The following is a 19,445-nucleotide window of genomic DNA, read 5'->3' as shown; positions in this document are numbered from 1 at the left end:
CTGTTCTTTCTCCTTGGGGGTTCCCAACACTTGAGTCCACAGCCTTGCAAGGTAAGCAAGCCTCTTACTGTGAATTACATCATAGCCTTATATTTTATTTTGCAACAAGGTCTCTTTAAGTTGCCATGGTTGGCCTTGGACTCACTCTGTAGCCCAGGCAGGCACTAAACTTGATCCTCCTGCCTCAACCTCCAACATAGGCTTATTCACCAGGCTTCACTGTTTCCTCTTTCTTTCTTTTTCTTTTTTTTTTAACCTCTTTTATTATTGGTGTGGATCTGAGTCTAGAGGGTAACTGCTAAAATTTCCAGATTCTTGTATCCCAGCACAGAGAACTGAACTAGGGACACACAGGCAGTGACTGACTTAGAGACTTTTTTATGATGAGAAAAAAAACTCTGGAAAAAAAGTAGCAGGCTCTTGAGGCTGGGCAAGGAGGCTGGGATTGCAAATGCTCTGTACTCGAGCTGCAGGACCCTAACTAAGGTTGCTATGTGGCACTGCTTCCTCCCACAGTGTGTGGCTTTTCTAGAATACTCTGTTTTGTTGCTTGTAGCTTTTTCCACCCATGGAGTTTTAAGTCTTGCTTCTGTCTTAGTCAGTGTTCTATTGCTGTGAAGAGATAACCAGAGTCACAGCAACTCTTATAAAAGAAATCCTTTAACTGGGGCTTTCATACAGTTTCAGAGGTCTAGTCTATTATGGTGGGCAGCATGGTGCCATGCAGGCAGATGTGGTGCTGGAGAAGTTCAAATAGTGCCGCTCCAAGGTGAACAAGCATTCAAATCTTCTATGAGCCAATGGGGACCATTCTTATTCGTACCACCACATTCTCTGACAACCCATAATCCTAATGCCTCCCTCCACCCTCCACCTCTTTCCAGCCCCTTACCTTTCTCAGGGTTTTTTGTTTTGTTTTGTTTTTGTTTTTTGTTTGTTTGTTTGTTTGTTTTTTGTAGAACATGTGAGGAGACCAGGCCTCTCCCTTCATGTTTAAAGGAAATGGTGTATGTGTGTGTCAAGGTGGCAGCGGTGGTGGTGCATGCTATGGTACATGCAGAGGTCAGAGGACAACTTTAGTAGTCAGTTTAGCTGGGTCCTAGGGGCGGAGCTCATCAGGGTTAGCTTCAAGTGCCTTTACTCACTGAACTTTCTTGCCAATCCTCCCTCCATCTCTTTCTGTGTTGCTTGAGGCTTTAGCTGTTCTGAGGCCAGCCTCGTCTCACCAGTGAATGCAGTTGGCTTTTGGCAAGGCTCATATTTCTACATCCTGTTCTTTCCCTGATAGTAACCAGTCGAGTTGACTTCAGAACAGCACTCACAGCAAAGCAGTGTGGAATTCTTTTGCTCCTCCTGGAAAACAAACAAGCTGCCAATTCAGCCTGTCTCACCTCGTGGCAAAGCGCTGCCGTGGAAGGAAAGAAAGAGTGTTTCAGAGTCTGAGAATACATAGGCAGCTACCCTCCTGTGGGCCAACAGCATCCAATGTGGCACTACTCTGTGCCAGGCATGGCGAATGATCGGTGGAGGAGAGAGCTGATGGAGAGAACCCTGGGTCCACACCCAGCAGCCCTGGGTTCATACCCAACAGCCCTGCTCAGAAAGTCCTGATCAAATTTAGTTTGCATAGAAACCAAATCTCACTCCGCTGCTTTCATTCAGTCATCCAGCCACAAACAAAAGGTCACACGTGGGAGTCTGTGTGGGATGGGATTTTCCCTCTAGGTCCTCCCGTCTACGTGATGGGAGGGGGCGGTGAAGAATTGCAGAAGAAGGAGTGGGCTCATGAAGACCAAGGATCAAATGACTGAGGGAACTTCTATAGAGGAAGGAATTTGGGTGTCGGGGCTTCAAGACTAAACAGGGGTTTCTTGGAGGAGAGAATAGAAGAAACATTGATGGGGGGAGGGGAGCGTTGAGGCGAGGATGGTGCTTTTGAGAGCCTCCAAGGAGGCAGCACGAACGAAGTGGCTGCAGAGATCAGGAAGGAGCCCCTAATGCATCATCAGTTCAACCTTAGCTTATTCACTACAACAAGCAGTTGTCCTCATGGGTGTTGAGTCAGCACAAACGAGATGCCACGGAAATGTGCCTGGGTCAAGAGGTGACTAGGTTTCTGCCTAGCCAGAGGCCAGAGCACCCCCCCCCCACCGGGCTCGCTCTTTGCCAGGCTGGTGCTGCTGTGCGCTGCTGTGCTTTGTGTGGCGGGGCTGTGTCCCTCCACCTGTGATCCGTATGGAGCATGGGTTACCTTTTCCATGATGCTGTGCATCAGATCCCATGGAAGGGCACTGACGGCCATCCTGGGTCCCCAGGCCATAGCCAATCCCGCTGGTTAGAAATAGAGATATGTCCTCTTTCTGTCCTGCTTACCCGAAAGCCCTACTCTCTCTCATCCCAGAGACAAGACTACATTTTGCAGCTAGGAGAGACCATGAAACTCGCTTCTGTACATGGAGAAACTTCCCTGTAGCGGCTTCAGCAAAGCCCCAGGGCAGTGGGGATAGGAGTGAGTGTTACATAGGCTACATATAATTTCTTTTTTTTTTTTTTTGGCCCTCCTTTACTTTCCCCCTCTTTCCTAATAGGGAGACTACAGAACCTCACCTCCTCCTACTGTCAAGATAAAGAATACAGATTTGCTGCCTGGAGTTTCAGCAGCCATTTTGGTCTGTGGAGTCATCTGGGGAAAGGCAAGTTCCAGATGGTAGGTCAGAAAGATGAGTGCCTGATCAGATCCCAGTGATAGCATGGGGCTGTCCCACCGCCTACTCAGCCGATGCCTGACTTGTCTCTAACTTAAGTCATCACTGCTTTGTTCAGTCATGGACAGGCTGACTTAATACTAAGTGGTTTGGAGTAAGACGTACAGGAGGGAGACAGGAAGGAGAGGCGCCCAGGAAGGAGTGCTATTAGAGGAAAATATTACATATCCACAATAAAGACTAAGGGACCTCCTTTCCAACCACTAACCTGAGGCCCCTCCTTTAACCCCCACCAAACACTACAATGAGGGCGTTCTTGGGAATTTTCACACTTTACATGTTCCCAGGGCATGAGATCTCAGGACAGGTGCGTCTTCAAGGCCATTGGGTTGGGAGCCCAGTTCCAAACCTTAGTCTCTTGGATTCAGGGACAACTCCTTCTGCCTCTACCCTACCTAAACTCAAAATGCTGTATAGATGTGAAAGCCAGAGAGTGGTCTCCTCAGAGCTGTGGCTTTGGGTCACTGTAAAAGTGAAAGAATCAGTTCAGAGAAGGCAGTAGACCCTTGGGGATAAGCAGCGAAAATGAATGGAGCCTTCAAGGGCCAGAAAGCAGGACCTCAGTGGGGGAGGAGAGGGATGAGCCTCAGGGCCCACAGTGCTCCCCTGAAACCTCCTCTTAGGCCTGGAGTCAGAGTAGCCTTGGTTAGATGAGATCTGAAACTCACAGTTTTCCATTAAAAGCCGCCAGACATTAATATGAATGAATTTTGGCAAATTCAGATTAGATGGAATCCAGCCATCTGCCAGCCACCCTTAGCAAGTGTGACTTCCTCTCAGTCCAGTTAAAACTGACACAGAGGTCGTGAGAAAAGCTTGTCTTCGAGGTACATTTGAGGGAGTCATGAGGGCCACCACGAACAATGAGAACTGAAAATTAAGCTAATACTGCTATTAACAAAAGGACTCAGCCAGTGGTCAAGATGCTCCTGTTTCAGAGACGAGGCTCTATTCCATCTCATGGCAGTCTGCATCGGACCAAGGCGATTATAGAAATTTAAAAAAAAATTTTTTTGACAGATTAGCCTATACACCTTGGTACTTACATCACATCATGGGACATGACGGTAGGCAGGAGATCGTGATTATAACAGAGGAAGCTGTCCCATGCTTGTCTGTCAGTCCCGAGTAAGAGTTGCAACTGCCCTGGCTCTTAGAAACAGCGTCACTTTACATCCTTTCCTGTTTCAGAACTACAGGCTGTCTTCACTGAGCCAGAAGTGCCTGATCTGAGGCAATAACCCCAGACCGTAGCTATGGTGTCTGCAGGGCTAACGAGAAACACGGAACACTGACTCGTGGATGACACCCTGGCCGATAGTGAGCTCCTAACTCTTTACCTCGTATCCTGTCCATTCACAGGCCAACAGGAGCACTAGTTACATGCAGACACAGGCAGCCATGGCATCCAAATCCAGGGATGGGGTATTTGATTAAGATAAGAATCTCACTATGTAGTCTAGTCTGACCTTGAACTCCCAACCCTCTAGCCTTTCTCTCTTGAGTTCTGGGATTATAGACACGTACCACCATGCCTAGCTTCTGCCATTTAATTGGATGTCATTGTTCCTTAAAGTGCCACGTATCCATTTCCCTGACACCCCGCTGGAGGGTGTTGCTGTGGGTGTGGCTCCCTCTCTTTTGGCTGAGCTTACCCTGTTCCCAGCTACTTACTGCCAAGGGCCTAGTGTCACAGAGGCTGCCATGCCACGTACCTGGTCACCATGGCCTACTGGGCCTTGGCCAGCATGCCCTGCCCTGTTTCTGTCTGACAGGAAGTCCCTGAAGCCCTGGCCAGTCAGACTCTTCGGCCTTCCTGAAACCTCCAGCCCTTCGCCGTGAGCCCCAGTTTTCTTGGTCTGAACCTCCTTGCCTGTCTTTCATCTCTATGCATCTTTTGAATCCAGGCCAGGCCGTTGGTTTCACCTTTAGATCACCACCGCCACTGAAAACTTGGGTACAGACCCAGCACTTAAAGTCTACCAACATCTTTATAAGCCTTTCCACGTGACATCTGACAGGCAAAGCCAAACAGCAGCTGAAACGACAGAGCCCACGTTCATGGTCTTCCTCATTTGGAGCCCCCCTCCCCCCCAGCCCTCTCATCTAAGCAGGTGACACCACTCTGCTGCACAACCCTAAAGTCTAAGAGTCCTGTTGGATTAATCTGAGCCCACCACTGGGTGAAACAACCCACCCCGCCCTCTGACTGCATGCCTTGCTATTGTCAGACCCAGAGTGGAGCTGACCAGACTCCTGCGTGCTCTGCTTTCTGCAAGTGCCGTCCTTGGAAAATTCCTATCAGATCACTCCACTCTCTTGTTTAGTCCAGCCCGCCACATGCTTTCTGATTACACCAGGCTCAGCCTTCCAGCCCCTTCCCTGCTTCCTTCCTCAAGCCCAGCCCTGTCTCGGCAGCCCACTCATCTCAGTGACTTCGCACTTTACTCGCTAGCGGTTTTTCACCCTGTTCACGTCATGGTCTCCTGTGTGCTTATTTCTGTCCCATCCCTTGAGAACATAAGCTTCCTGAGCACAGACACCCCCCCACCCCCGTTTCCCAAGGCTCCACACCAGAGCCGGGCATCTGGAGCACATTTGTTGACTCTCTGTGAATGACTGAACCCCACACTTCCTGTCTTCACTACTGTCTGAATTATTAACGGTTTATGGTCATGCGTTTTGTTCATGGGCTCTGGATTTTAAAAAGAGAGTACCTATTCATCTATTGGAGCTCTAGGCTTTTCACTGTGACCCGTGACTCAAATGCCATCCTGGTAGGAAAAGTCTCAACAACAAGTCACACACATAGTCAGACTGCAGCTCTGACCTGCTCAGTGGTGTAAGAGAACAGAGATGCTCACTACGGCTGCAGACCCTGGAGTTAGCTTTTCATTTTCACATAGTCCTAAGAGGAACTACTATTGCCTGGATTTTGCAAATGGGACAAGTATCTCGGTCTTCTAATCATGTGTAACTGGTTACCCAGATTGAGTGGTTTGTGTTGAAAACCCCTCCTCTCTCACATTTTGCTGTTTTCAGAAGGTCTGCGCACACTTTACCAGATAGCCTGCTCAAACAACATGGAGTCCTGGAGGGGCTGGTCTGGTGACTGGTGGCTCTGGAGGACAATGTACTTGCAATCTGCTACTAAGGCCAAATTATCCATCTCTTTAGGTCCAGGGGTTCTCAACTTTCCTAATCCTGCTACTCCTCATGTTGTGGAGAACCCCAACTGTAAAATTATTTCCATTGCTACTTCATAACTGTGATTTGCTACCGTTATGAATTGTAATATAAATATCTGTGATTTTCAATGGTCTTAGTTGTCCCCTGTGAGAGGCTCATTTGACCCTCAAAGGGTCTCAACCTACGAACATGTTTCTTCTTCTCCTGCCTCTGTGCCCCCAAATTCCCTTTCCTCCCTGCCTATACTCTTAGCTTTTCCCTAACCTGTTTAAGAGAGTCTCTAGCACACGTATCTACTCTTACACACTCTGTGTTAAGAATTCTCTGATATGCTGGAATGCACATTTCAAAAGCGAAACTTCTGCTTTTTGCTTTTTTTTTTTTTGAACAGTGCTGGGTTTTTGGGGGGCCTGGGGGGACAGAGCATAGAGATATCAACAGTCACAGCAACCCTACCTGGACTCGCCAGAGGTTGCTCAGTGGTATGTGGGTTCCGCTTTCTGTGGAGTACTTCTCATAATTTAAAAATGCTTGAAGCTGCGGAAGAAAGCCCCGCCCTCTGCATCATTCAAAAGAAAACTCAGACACAGAGGCGGGCTCTTGGTCCTTGCATGGAAACGCTCATTAGCCTTTCAAAGTTAGAGGCATAACTTTCTTTTTACTCCTTGGTACTTTTACTCTTGTGATCTAGCCCACCATTTAAGCCTGCAAGACTTAGTCACACACGCTAACAGCCAGCTCAGAGTAGATAATGATTTTAGATCAAAACTCTGTGCAGACCAAAAAAGCATGGACTGAAATGGGAGTTATCAGGACCAAGCCAACTTCAGATGCCTGAATGAAATAGCAAAAATGGATTCTCCTCTCTTCTGTGGGCTGCCTACGTGTTACAGTATCAGTGTGCATTTCCCACTGTGGACTTCCAGCTTGTTACAGAATCAGTGTGCACTGGACACTCAAATACATGTGAGATCTCTGCCTCTTATTTTCAGCTACCCCCAAGTCTCCTAACCGAAGCACCTCCTCCCTGATGAGGGTGATCACTGGCTATAAGCCTGGAGCTCCTATACCCAGGGTCTGGGAAGCTGCTCTTTCCGGAAGGGTGGTAGAGACCCTGGGAACCAGACCAGCCGGGCTCACAAGTATGAAGAGAATGTCGGGAGAGGAAGTGGTGGCTCTGAGTCAGCATGAGTCATCTGGTTCCAGTGACAATGAAGACTGAGGTGTGTGCTCTGCGCTTTTTTCTTGTCTTTTTTTTTTTTTTTTCCTAATCATGTGGACATCTCTGAGAATGAAGGGACTGGGTGACTTTACAGTGGCTGCTTTCTAAGTTTCAAAGTGACTTTCCAGGCAAGCTGAGCATATCTTGGGATCTTCACAGCACAGTGGCTGGGAAGGCAGACCGTCTATCAGCTTCTCCCTGGTGAGTACTTTCTGTCAATGATGTCTTCTTGCGCCTCTGGGCTGTGACAGCTGCTGTGTCCTAGGGTAGACACTGTGCTTCTCCCAGACTTTGAAGGCCTGTGATGTCAGAAAAGTGGCTCCCCTCTGCCTCCAGCCTACCTCTGCTGGGTCTGAGGGACTCTTGGGGGAAGTTTCTGAGCTGTGCATTGCGGATGGCCGCTGTGTATTATGTTGTCTCAGAGGAGAACGTGAGACTTGCCTGGGAAGGAAGCCACCTCGGATTCCTTGTTAGAAGCCAAAGTGAAGGTCAGAGAGGGAGGTGGGTGAGTTTGTGCTAACTGGGCACTGAGGTTGGACTAGCTTCCGCTCCTGAGAAGCAGGAGGAAGAGCCAGCCCCCGGGGCAGTTTCTGGCTTCTGGCTCAGGCAGCCCGGTCTGAGCTGTCCAGCTTCAAGGCAAGAAATACAGCAGCGAGGCAGAATTTTGACTTTTCTCTGAACACGTGCAAATGGCTTCAGGACTGTGTTTTACATCCCTTGCTTCCCCTTAACGCTCCAGGTGGAAGACGTGTTCAAAAGCAGACAGAAAAGCCACAGGCTGGGGACCTGGGAGGGCATCCTGGAAGATAGGGGAGTGGAGTGGGCTGAGTTACTATTATTCATACGAGCATATCTTTACTGTCAAATAAACAGACTTACGGTAACTGCTATGCCGCTTCTAAAGCTAATCTAAAAGGCAGTCACTTGCTTAAAAAGCAGCATAGTAGGCTGCAGGGAAGACGGAGCCTGTTCTGAGCAATCCACTGGGGTGTGTGGGGCTTCCCGAGTTAAGAATGAGTCAGCGTCCTAACTGAATGAGCTCTCAGAGCAGCTCTATCCGCCCTGAGCACCACAGGAGCTTGTTGGCTTGGCCCAGGAGGGAACTTGGTCCTTGCTTGCTATCAGCATTTGTTGGCCCTCTGTGATGGGGGCAGTCACACATGCTCAGCTTCCTCCTGTCTCCTGTGATGCTCCTAAGAGGTCCCTGAGAGGCTGAGGGATCTGTCCCCCTGTCAGGAACTTTGGCTTTCTCAGCATGCTTGAGCTCATGGTAATAGTCTGGGGTCCAGCCCCTGACTGAGCATAGTTTCTTAAATGAAAACTGGTGTGTAGGAAGGACCAGGTTGGAATAGAGCCACAGTCACACCCAACCCTTTGAAACAGTTCACACCTTGATGTGAGAGAGGGGAGAATCAGATGAGATATGAATTTCGAAGCTGGCTTCCACAAGAGACAGGCACTAGCTTGGCTTAAATCAGAGTGCAAGCTTCAGAGGAAGAAAGCCTCCGAACACCTTCGAGAAAAATTCCTAGAGCAATTCTGTAAATGGAGCCCACGGAAGTTGCCAAAGGTTTCACAGGGTTTGAATCTTTTCCCCAGCTAGTACTTCAGCTCTGCCCAAAGATTGTTTATCTATGCTTAGATAACTGTGGGTGGGTCCCAGCTCTCAGGAGCCACACCCTGAAGCCGCAAAACTTGGATAACAAGATTAAAGGATTAGAAGGGAGGCTCTGAAGCAGGGCCAAAGGGCCCCAGACCCTGTAGACCCACTTCTGGAGACCTTGGACTTCTAGACCATTGTTCCTCTACCTCAGCACAAGGGGCCTAAGGAGTTAGGTACCTGCCAGGTGCTCAGGGAAGGGCCTGGATGGAGGTGGGACTCCCGCACAATTACCTCTACCTGGTCCACTTAGTTTCCAGACCTCTGAGGGTGCATAGTTTACAGGTTTGTGGTTAGCTACAGGACTTTTACAGAAAGTGATTGACATTCCAAGGCAGGGAGCAGTTGTTCTAAGTCTAAGAACGATATAACATTCCTAGCCGGTTAGGCGCTCTCGGTGAGTAAGCTGTTCAAGTAACCAGAGAAATGCCACGTCATGGGATCAAGAATCGTGACACAGTATGTCTGTGGGCCAAGCACACTCACGTGGGTTCCTATGTCACACATATGCAGGTCACAGCTGTGAGCCTATCTCTGGGTTCTGTGTCTTCAATCTCATATGAGCACTGTTGGATTGTATGTGGCTCGGTGGTGCTGTGTTGTGTTTTAGGCGTTGATTTTGATCTGTCATGTAAAGGTCATGTAGTCTTGTGGATTCCGATAGCTAATGGCCTCTTACCATGAAAAATAGCAAGGATGGACTGACAGGTCTCTTTAGTCATCAGGAGAGAGTTGTTGAACAAGACAGGAAAAAAAAAAAAAAAGACTAAGGACAAATGTGAAAGCAAATGCCCAAAACCACGATTTGTGCACTGATGGGGTGTGGCTCAGTGTTAAGAGTTTGATGTGCAGGCAGCAGGACCTGAGTTCAGACTACCAGGACCCAGGTAACACAGTTAGCTTTGTCTGTAATCTAGCACTTGTGACAAGCAGGGAAGCAGAACCTGGCATGCACAGTCACAAGCAAGACAACCCATCTCAAGGTGAAAGGTGTTAGCTAGCACCCAAGGTTGTCATCTGGCTTCTATATGCACGAACCATGGCATGTGGAGGTCTGTATGACCTGCATATATGAAAATACACACACATACACACACACACACATGCACACATACACACACACACGCACACACACAGGGACACACACACATACAGGCACACAAACACAAACACACACAGGTACACTCAAACACACAGACACACACACGCAAACATACACAGAGAACACAGACACAGACACAAACACACACACAGGCACACAGACACACAAATACACACACACACAGGCACACAGGCACACAAACACACACACACAGGCACACAGACACACAAACACACACATACACACACAGGCACACAGACACACACACAGGCACACAGACACACAAACACACACACACATACACACATAGGCACACAGACACACAAACACACACACAAACACACACATACACACACAGGCACACAGACACACACACACACAAACACACACCGGCACACAGACACACATTCACAAACACACACACAGGCACACAGACACACACACAAACACACACACACAGGCACACAGACACACAAACACACACACACAGGCACACAGACACACAAACACACACACACAGGCACACAGACACACAAACACACACACAGGCACACAGACACACAAACACACACACACACAAACACACACATACACACACAGGCACACAGACACACACACAGGCACACAGACACACAAACACACACACATACACACATAGGCACACAGACACACAAACACACACATACACACACAGGCACACAGACACACACACACACAAACACACACCGGCACACAGACACACATTCACAAACACACACACAGGCACACAGACACACACACAAACACACACACACAGGCACACAGACACACACACACAGACACACACACACAGGCACACAGACACACACTCACAAACACACACACAGACACACAGGCACACACACACACACACACACCACATGGTTTGTGGCTTTGGTTTCCACTTGCCATACAGCACTGGACTGAGTGTAGCTGCAGGCAGGAGTCAGAGGAGCTCATTCCGTGGCAGGAATTGAGGCCGAGTTTGGAAGGGATGTCTAACTACAAACAGAAAGTGATACAGGCTTGCTGACAGTGGAAGTTGCTCAGAATCCTGCTGTCATGGTGTGCTCAACCTAGGACCAACCTGTGACTTGTGGCTCTGTCTCCTCTGGTCTTCATCATTGTGGACTATCCGCCCTATGACATTTTGTGCAGAGGTTTCCACAGCACAAACTCAGTCTACGTCCAGTGCTATGCGTTCTTGGAGCTCCTGGTGTCCTGCCTTCTTCATCCAGAAGGAAGGAGAAGACTGTCATGGATGTGAGCCTTTGGAAGGTTCTGAGGTACATACACCAATTGCCAGGAGACACTGTCACCAGGACAGGCATGTTCTTAGAGATGTGACCACCCTCTTGCATCTGTCCCGGGCTCCACTGCCCTGTGGTATTTCATCAGGACGGATCCTGTCCTTGAAACAAGGTCTCTCATGAGGTCTCAATCTACGACAGGCTCTGCATTCAGCAGGGTCTTGCTTACTAGGTCCTTTGCATAGGGACTGCTTCTTGGTCCTCTCAGGAAACCTTGAGTTTTAGCTGTTGTCACCACCATCATTGTTATCACTATAACCTTCCTTCTCCTCCACTTCCTCCTTCCCTTCCTCCTCCCCTCATCATCATTATTATCAAGATCATTACAAAACTACAGTTCCCATTTTATTCAGCCCAACCACACTCTGTGGGTCCTCCATTTAACTCCACAACAACCCCCAGAACCATAGAAAGGGGACAGTCATTAGCCTTACTGTCTCAGTGAAGACACACAGGTGCCAGGGAAGCACTAGCCCATTCAGCACAGGAAAATGGGCAGGAGCAGGCAGTCAGTAGGGCTTCCTGCGAAATACAGCCATCTGGGCCAAAGGTCAGGAAACCCAGGCCCCCTGGGCATAGACCTGCCCCCAAGGTGGCACAGCTTGATTTGGTGCTGGTGTTTCCCAGCTGAAGCCAGTGACAATTGTCCCTTAGCTCATCTAGATTCTTGCTGCTTGAAAATCAATGCGAATGGGAGACACGTCATACTGAAAGTGTTAAACAAGCCCCCAAAGACCCAAACGGAGAACAGTGTGGCCTTCCCTTACCAACGCCAAAGATCTGTCTGTTTCAAAAGCCAGACACATCCTCAAGGCCACCCTTGGGGTCCAGAAGTGGCTAGGGTCATTTTTCTCTATCTGTCCTGTGTGTAGTATTTAAGCTCTGGGAGCTTAGAGTGGCCTGGCTGTGTTGGAGCACTGTGAGTGTAACACGTGGGTGGCACAGTCATAGGTCCCCAAAGCTACACTAATGGCAGGAACCTGAGGGCCCTTCTCTGTCTCTGTCTCTGGCACCATAGCTAAAATTGGGGGTTGGTCGAAGGCAGAGGCTCTGGCTGGATCCTAGTGCTCAAAGAAAAGACAGCTGGTTTGAAGGAAGCTGGTTCACAGGAAGGAGAGGAGAGCCAATGGTCAACTGGTCTCATAGGATTCATTCTGAGGCAAAGCCGGTTGTCTTTAGCCTGAGATGTTAGAGCAACAGTGTAACGAGTCTAACTTGGGTTCCCTGCAAGTCTTTGGCTTTCCAGGTTGATTACATGCAAACAAGGGTTTCTGGGACAGGAGAGGCAGGCCACTGCTCTGCCCTGGAAAAATGTATCATGTTAAAAGTAGAGAACTTTTGTTAATGGTGGCAGAAGACATATATTCCCGTTGTACTAGTAATTTACAGTGCATGAAGGTCACACAGGCTCCTGGCAATTCCACTGGACATAAAGCAACATTTATTAAATATCAGTGGCTCCCCAAGGAGCCAAGCTCACTTGCTCTCAAATGGCTAAGGGGTTCTGTTCTCACAATTGTACTGACTTTTACTGAGTCATGCTCAACTGACTTTTACTGTCACTGTCTACCTATGCACAGGCGGAAGAAGACGGGGGTATGAGACTCCCTAAAACAGGACTCACAAAGAAAGGACATGGGTCTGAAGTAGAATCAAGGACAAGGGCTCCTGTCCCACTCATATCATATGGCCTTCTTTGGCCCCAGAGGGGATGGAGACCCATCCATTTCAGCTCCTCTGAGGTTGATCAGTTAATTTCCAATAAATAGAGCCCCTGGCCTTAGGGCCATACCTCTTCCAATGCTCTAAGCAAGGTCACTTTTGTCTCTGTGCTGGGCTCCAGCCTGGGCTCTGAAACCAGTTTCTTGGCTGCCACCTGGGACCAGGTCCCCTGTCTTGACTTGGGAACAAGCTTCAGGATCTGTTCTCCCAGAGGAAGGAAGCTCAGCTTAGAGGTGTCTGAGTAGCTTTCTCACTCACAGGGGATGCTCCCTGTCTCCCTGGCTCCTGGGGAGCCTACAATATGCAACAAACTCATATTCGTCAGCCACCGAATGAGAAGGGCCTCAACTACCCTTCTCCCCGCTTCCCTGGCTACTTTGCAGACAGACAGTGGGGACAGGGTTTCTTTCTTCTGTCCTCTGCATCCCTCCTCACCTGAGGCTGTGGGATGACTGTGATAGGCTCTGCCACACGTGGTGATTTGTGAGTCTGAGATTGGATATACATGAGACTCAGAACAGAGCCAGGCACCAAGCACGTCCTTCATGAACAGAGCAAGGCTTCACTGTGAAGTTTAGGCTGGGCTCAAACTCATGATCCTCCTGCCTCCACCACAGGTACTGGGAGCAAAGGCAGGAGCCACCACACAGCTCCTTTATTAGGTAAAAAAAAAAACAAGTGTTCAATAATTATACAGCCAAAAAGATCTGCTCTTCATATATTCTGCCCAAAAAGCTTCCTGCTGCTTTCTGTGAGTAGATCCTAGACACAGAGGAGTGAATAGCTTGCCCCTGTGCTATTCACAGTACAGAGAAGCTATGACATGAATGAATTTTTAAATCATGCATAGGGTGCAGTGCCTGTGGAGGCCAGAAGAGGGCGTCAGATACCCTGAGTTGGAATTAGAGGTAGGTTGTACATTGTCCAGCATGAGTGCTAGGAACCGAAATCCAGGCCTCTGCTAGAGCAGTATTCACTCTTAACCACCAAGCCATCCATCTCCACAGCCCCACACGACTGTTGATAAGTCTCCTGCCTTACATCCTTCCTCTTCTTCCTGTGTTGTCAGCAACAGCTTTTTTGTTGTTAGGGACAACGATGTTTCCTGTAAAGGCTGTTTCCCAGGCTCCTTTGCAGTTAGAAAGATGAAGACTGGTCATGGGTTTGCCAGGGATGCTGGGAAAGCTCTTTAAAGGATTCTGACATCTCCAACCCTTGACACTTTCCTTCACTGTTCCAAGTGTTCCAGGTACTTTGGCTTAACCTTTTGGATCTTCTTTCTTCCTGTCGAAATGCAGAGGAGATGGCTGGAGCTCTAGCAGCTTTCTTGACCTTAAAAAAAGAAGTCTGTTCTGGTACAATGATATACTTCATTCACGCTGGATCCATGATTATGTCCATTGAAAATATATTATTCATGTTTTCTCTCTAATGAAAATATTTTGAGAGGACCCTGCTATGGGCTCCAAGCATAGGACCCTCTAAGTCTGCTGGAATCATAGAACCATCGTTGGAAACACTTTGCCTTGGGGAAGGATATCTCAAGGAGCATACGAACTGTGGATGACCAGCAGTCATAGCAGCGGCCACTAGAGACCATGACTCCCTTCTATCGTTGGCAAACAGGATTAATTGTTAGGTTCTGTGATGAGTCCAACACAGTCTCTCATGTTATCCTTGGACTTTTAGAGTCCACTTGTCATATGCGTGTGTGTGTGTGTGTGTGTGTGTGTGTGTGTGTGTGTGTGTACTCATGTATTTGTAGGAGAACATACCCTTGTGTGCAAGAGACAAACTTGGATGTCAATTCTCAGGTACTGTTTGCTTACTTTTCCTCTTCCTCTTCCTCCTCTTCCTCCTCTTTCTCTTCTTCTTCTTCTCTTCCTCCTTATCCTCCTTCTCCTCTTCCTTCTTCCTTTTCACCTTCTTCATCTCCTCTTTCTCCTCTTCCTCCTCTTCTTTCTCCTCCTTCTTTAGACCGGGTCTCTCTGGCCTGGCACTGTAAACCATGCCGAGCTGGCTGGCAGTGAGCCCCAGACAATCTACCTGTATCACCTCCCTCCCTAGCGTTAGGCTCCCAAGTGTGCACCATCACATTTGGTTTTTAAAGCATCAATTCTGGGAACAGAACTCAGGTCTTCCCGCTTGCAAGGCAAGCACTGTTTCAACTCAGCTGCCTGCCCAGCCCAGATTGTATTTCTTCAGTTTTCCTATAGGACCTGTCTTTACTTCATTTGGTTAGTGTGTACACATCTAAATGTGTTTCTTCTCTAATTCTGAATTCCACTGAATCCATTTCAAGTACTCCCCACTCTTCCCTCCCTCCCTATGCCTGGTTATTGTGGATTCCCTCGTTCCTGGACCCTGTGTTCCAGGTGTGGTTACTTTAGCGTAGCTGCCATCATATTGGGGGTTACTAGAGCCACTCAGGGCTGGCTCCATCTGGGGTAGGGACAGATTGACTGACATTCTAGATACTGGAGATTCATCTACCCTCAGGAATGGTGAACTCGCCTTCCGCTACAGCCATCCTCAGCAGGGTCTGATGGGACAGCCTATGCATGCCTCACCTATTGGCCGCTTACAGTGTGGAGGCTCCTGTCTCTGCCTGGCAACAAGAAAACAGCTCTTAGGTATCTGGTGAAGTCAGACAGTGTATTCCTTAATCCCTTCAAGGCAGCTTTGTCCTACAAAACCTGCAGCTGTGGCCACACTGTGTCTGCCCTGCCTGATATGGTGATCACACTTGTGGCCACCAGGCAGTGGATGCGTGGTCAATGTGACCAGGAACTGAGCTGAATGATTAATCACTTAATGACAATTTAAATATTCATAGCTGCGTGTGGCTAGAAGTTCCTGGGTTTGCATGCGTACTTTCCCTGATGATTTTCCCCGGCCTCACTTTCGTTTTCCTTGGTTTCAGTTTCCCACAGTCAAACGTGGCCCACCGAGTGTTGAAGTCCATAAATACACAATTCCTGTTTTAAACTGCGTGTGGGCGCGTGGGTGGGAGCAGTGTGAAAAAAATCTTTCACTGACCTGTTTTATCCTGCCCAGGCACAACTCTCTCTGCCCAGGGTATCCATACTGTATGTTCTCCCTGCCTGCTAGTACTTCAGAGTTGCTGTCTCTGCCACCGGATTGCCCAGTAGACAGTGCTTGCATCTAAGTAACCGTTGGTTTACTTATTACTGACCCCAGTGCACATGAACTGTGATGCCATTATTATGCCGTAAATTGTTGCAATTGTGAGGCTTCATTAATAATCACTTGTCTCTTGTTTTGTCTAAGTTGTAAGTTCAGCCTTATCACAGATACACACAGAGAAAACCAACCCAGGTGTGGATGCTCCCTGCAGCCTCAGGCATGCCCTGAGGTCTGGGAGTGTTTCCTCTGAAGATGGGAGGGCTGCTGTGCTGTCTGTGTGAATGAAGTCATTCCACCATCTGACTCCATTGGTTATAAAGAAGCTCCATGCTCTGGTGCTGTCACTGTCCCAGACTCCTCCAAACTGTCCTTGGGGACTCTTAGAGACTCGAGCATCCAACCATGTTTAGAGGTAACTAAGAGGCATGGGCAGGAGCTGGCCAGGCCCTGACGCAGTTCCAGGCTGTTTAAAGCCATACCACTGTTCCTTCAAGTTCTGGGATTTTGTTCCTCTTTGCTTATGGTTTCATTTGGACCTTGCTCAGCCTGCTACCTGCTGTACACCCAGGAAGTTGCTCAGTGCTCAAGCCTCCATTTCCTAATCTGTAAAATGGGAACGCTGGGATCTGTACTGCATTTCATTTTCTAGGAGATGAACAGAGTTGAGTGTGAGGGATTCCTAGGCGTGCTCCTCACATACACACAAGTTGCTCAATTGATACTGTGCTGATACAAGTTGCTGATAGATACTATGGGATTCTCTGTCCTTTTGTCACGTCCTCCTGAACACAGGATGGTGACAGGCCACTCCAGCAATGCCGTCTTCCTCAATGGCTCCAGGTTAGATACTCAGAATACTGCCTCACAGGAGCTAAGGAGCAGTGGGAGCCTTGGAAGGAGAGCTGTCCCTGGTGGCTCATTCCTTTGCTCACTGTTCCTAAGCCCTGTGAAGGCTGGCCAGGAACAGCAGCGTAAGTGAGCAAATGGTGAGGAGGCAGCCTGCTCAGGAGCCTCTCTGTGCCATGGTCATTGGTGAGCTAGGGTCAAGCGGATTGGCCTTAGCTTTGTGAATTGGTCTGCCTGCTCTAGGACAGAAGCAGCAGTTTGAGGTGGGGACAAAAGGACCTTGGGAGAACCTGGACCACATTCATTCCCACACAGAGTCAGATTCCCCTGCTGCATCCTTGCTTCTTCATGGTTAGCTGGGTGGCCATGGGCGAGCCATCTTCACCTTTCCCTCACATATGGCTGAGGGGACCTGGAGGGTCAGAAGCACCATTGGCATCATTTAGCATGCATTACTTTGATTTGCAGTTTCGTGTGTGGTGTGTGTGTGTGTGTGTGTGTGTGTGTGTGTGTGTGTGTGTTGGGGGCTACCTGCTATAGAAACCCCTTTCTGAGCCCCCTAGGCACTGCTGACCCATGTCCAGGCCCACTTTCCCATTCACCAGACAGCCACTACATCACTGTCCGGTGCCCACTAGGAAATACTTCTGGAAATGGTCCAGAGGCAGCTTTCTGGCCACTTTCACATTTTAGCCTAGTGTCTGCATCAGATACAACTGATTTATACTCTAAACTCTGGCTCCTTACCTAGAGGTCCTCCCAGATTTGGGGACTGTTCTCACCTTGTGTGTGGGCTCCTTCATCCTCTCATGGGTCCTGGAAAAGTTCCTTCCCTGTCAGTTCCCTGAAGCCCCACAATGCCCTCCTCAGTGAGGATTCAGTTGTCTGCCTTTATCTTGAATGCTACACTGAGGTTATTGGTGGCCATCTCTACCTGTTGGGCCCACAGAATGCTCACACCCTGTGGGGACACATAAAGCCATGTCCTTACTCTGTATCAGAGGTGGTGACTTTTCCCCCCAGTGTCTATCATTCCTGGTTTAGTCTAGCCTTGGCTCATGTTGTAGTTTGCTTTTCTATTGCTATAACAAACCCCGTGACCAAGGGACAACTTGAGGACAATAAGTATTTATTTCCCCTTACACTTCTTCCGGTCTTTTCACTGAGGGATCTGATCAGCCCCCACGGCTGGCTCAAATGTCCTATGAAAGACATGGATTTGGAAAGGGATCCCCATGACCTCTTCATCAAACGACCATGTAGATCAGCATAGGCTGCGGACAGAGCGCTTCAGTAAAGAGCATCTTCAAGTTTGCCAATATCCATATGTTTGCAGGTGCCCTTGGGAACACAGGGAGTGCCCTTCATGCGTAACTGTTGGCGATGGGGACATTATGCAATAGAATGTGTTACAGTGGTTATCTAGATGACAGGGGCAGGTGGAAATGACTCAGCTCAGCCGGCCTTCTGCCACGATCATCCTTTCCCTTCTCTTCCGTTCTTTCAACTCTCTGTCTTCCAGAACAGGGCCTTTGGCAGTCAGTTACCAGGGCAGTTACATTGCCAGTTTGACGGAGTTTAGAGCCATCCAAGAGGCGAGACTGTGAGGGAGTCTCAAGTCTCCGAGGGAGTTTCTAGGTCGGGTTTACAGGGGTGGGGAGACCAACCTTGAATGTTGGCAGCAGCATCCCACATGCTGGGATCTCAGACTGTAGAAAATGAAGAAAGCAAGCTTAATACGTGCTACCACCTCTCTGCTTCCCGAGTGTGAATGCAGTGTCCTCGTCCTGCCGCCATGCCTTTCCGTCCTGATGGATTGCACCCTGGGGCTGCCAGCCCAGATAAAGCCTCCATTAAGTAGCTTTTGTCACAACCAGAGGAAAGTAACTAATAAAGCAATCCTCACTTTTGGAACTTGACCTTTGGGCACCATTGCCTTAGTCACCTGTGTACAGTTTTATCTTTAGTCTTGTGTCGGGTGTCTTGCTTCACTCCGAGAAGTGCCTTCCCACCTGGTACTATCTATCTACTCCTCCACTTTGTCTTTTAGTAAATGTATGTGGGCCAGAGAGAGAGAGAGAGAGAGAGAGAGAGAGAGAGAGAGAGAACACCACATGTGAACAGGTGCCTTCAGAAGCCAAAAGAGGGCTTCAGAACCCCTAGAACTGAAGCTATAGATGGTTGTGAACCATGCAATGTGCCTCCAGGAACCAGAATCCTTTGCAAGAGCAGCAAGTGCTTTTAACCCCAGCCTCCAGCTTGTGCTACCTGCTGAGGCTGGACGGACAGCTGGGTGGCTCATCTCATCTCCCACAGGGCTTGGGAGTGGGGGCTCTTTGACTTCACCAAAAGTGCCTGCTCACAGTCATGCTGGAGAAGGGGACAATATGAGGCACAGAGTACAGTGCCACCACTGCAGTGTGATAGGCGACCATGGATCTTCTGGGCGACATGGTAACTCACT

The 19,445-nt window shown here is 48.8% G+C and overlaps 1 protein-coding gene across 1 annotated transcript in view; it reads left to right on the top strand.

Annotated features, from left to right (window-relative positions):
- Positions 1–5,360: 5,360 nt before the first annotated feature.
- Positions 5,361–19,445, top strand: part of LOC134486149 (histidine-rich glycoprotein-like) — a 73,874-nt gene continuing 59,789 nt past the window's right edge. The window contains exon 1 of the mRNA XM_063284985.1: positions 5,361–7,177. The gene's annotated coding sequence lies outside the window, so the exon portion shown is untranslated. The remainder of the gene's footprint in view (positions 7,178–19,445) is intronic.

The sequence above is a fragment of the Rattus norvegicus genome, chromosome 3 (genome assembly GCF_036323735.1).
Source record: "Rattus norvegicus strain BN/NHsdMcwi chromosome 3, GRCr8, whole genome shotgun sequence".
NCBI classification, from domain to species: Eukaryota; Metazoa; Chordata; class Mammalia; order Rodentia; family Muridae; genus Rattus; species Rattus norvegicus.
The sequence above is the reverse complement of the archived record's forward strand: the minus strand, read 5'-3'. Positions and strand labels throughout refer to the sequence as shown.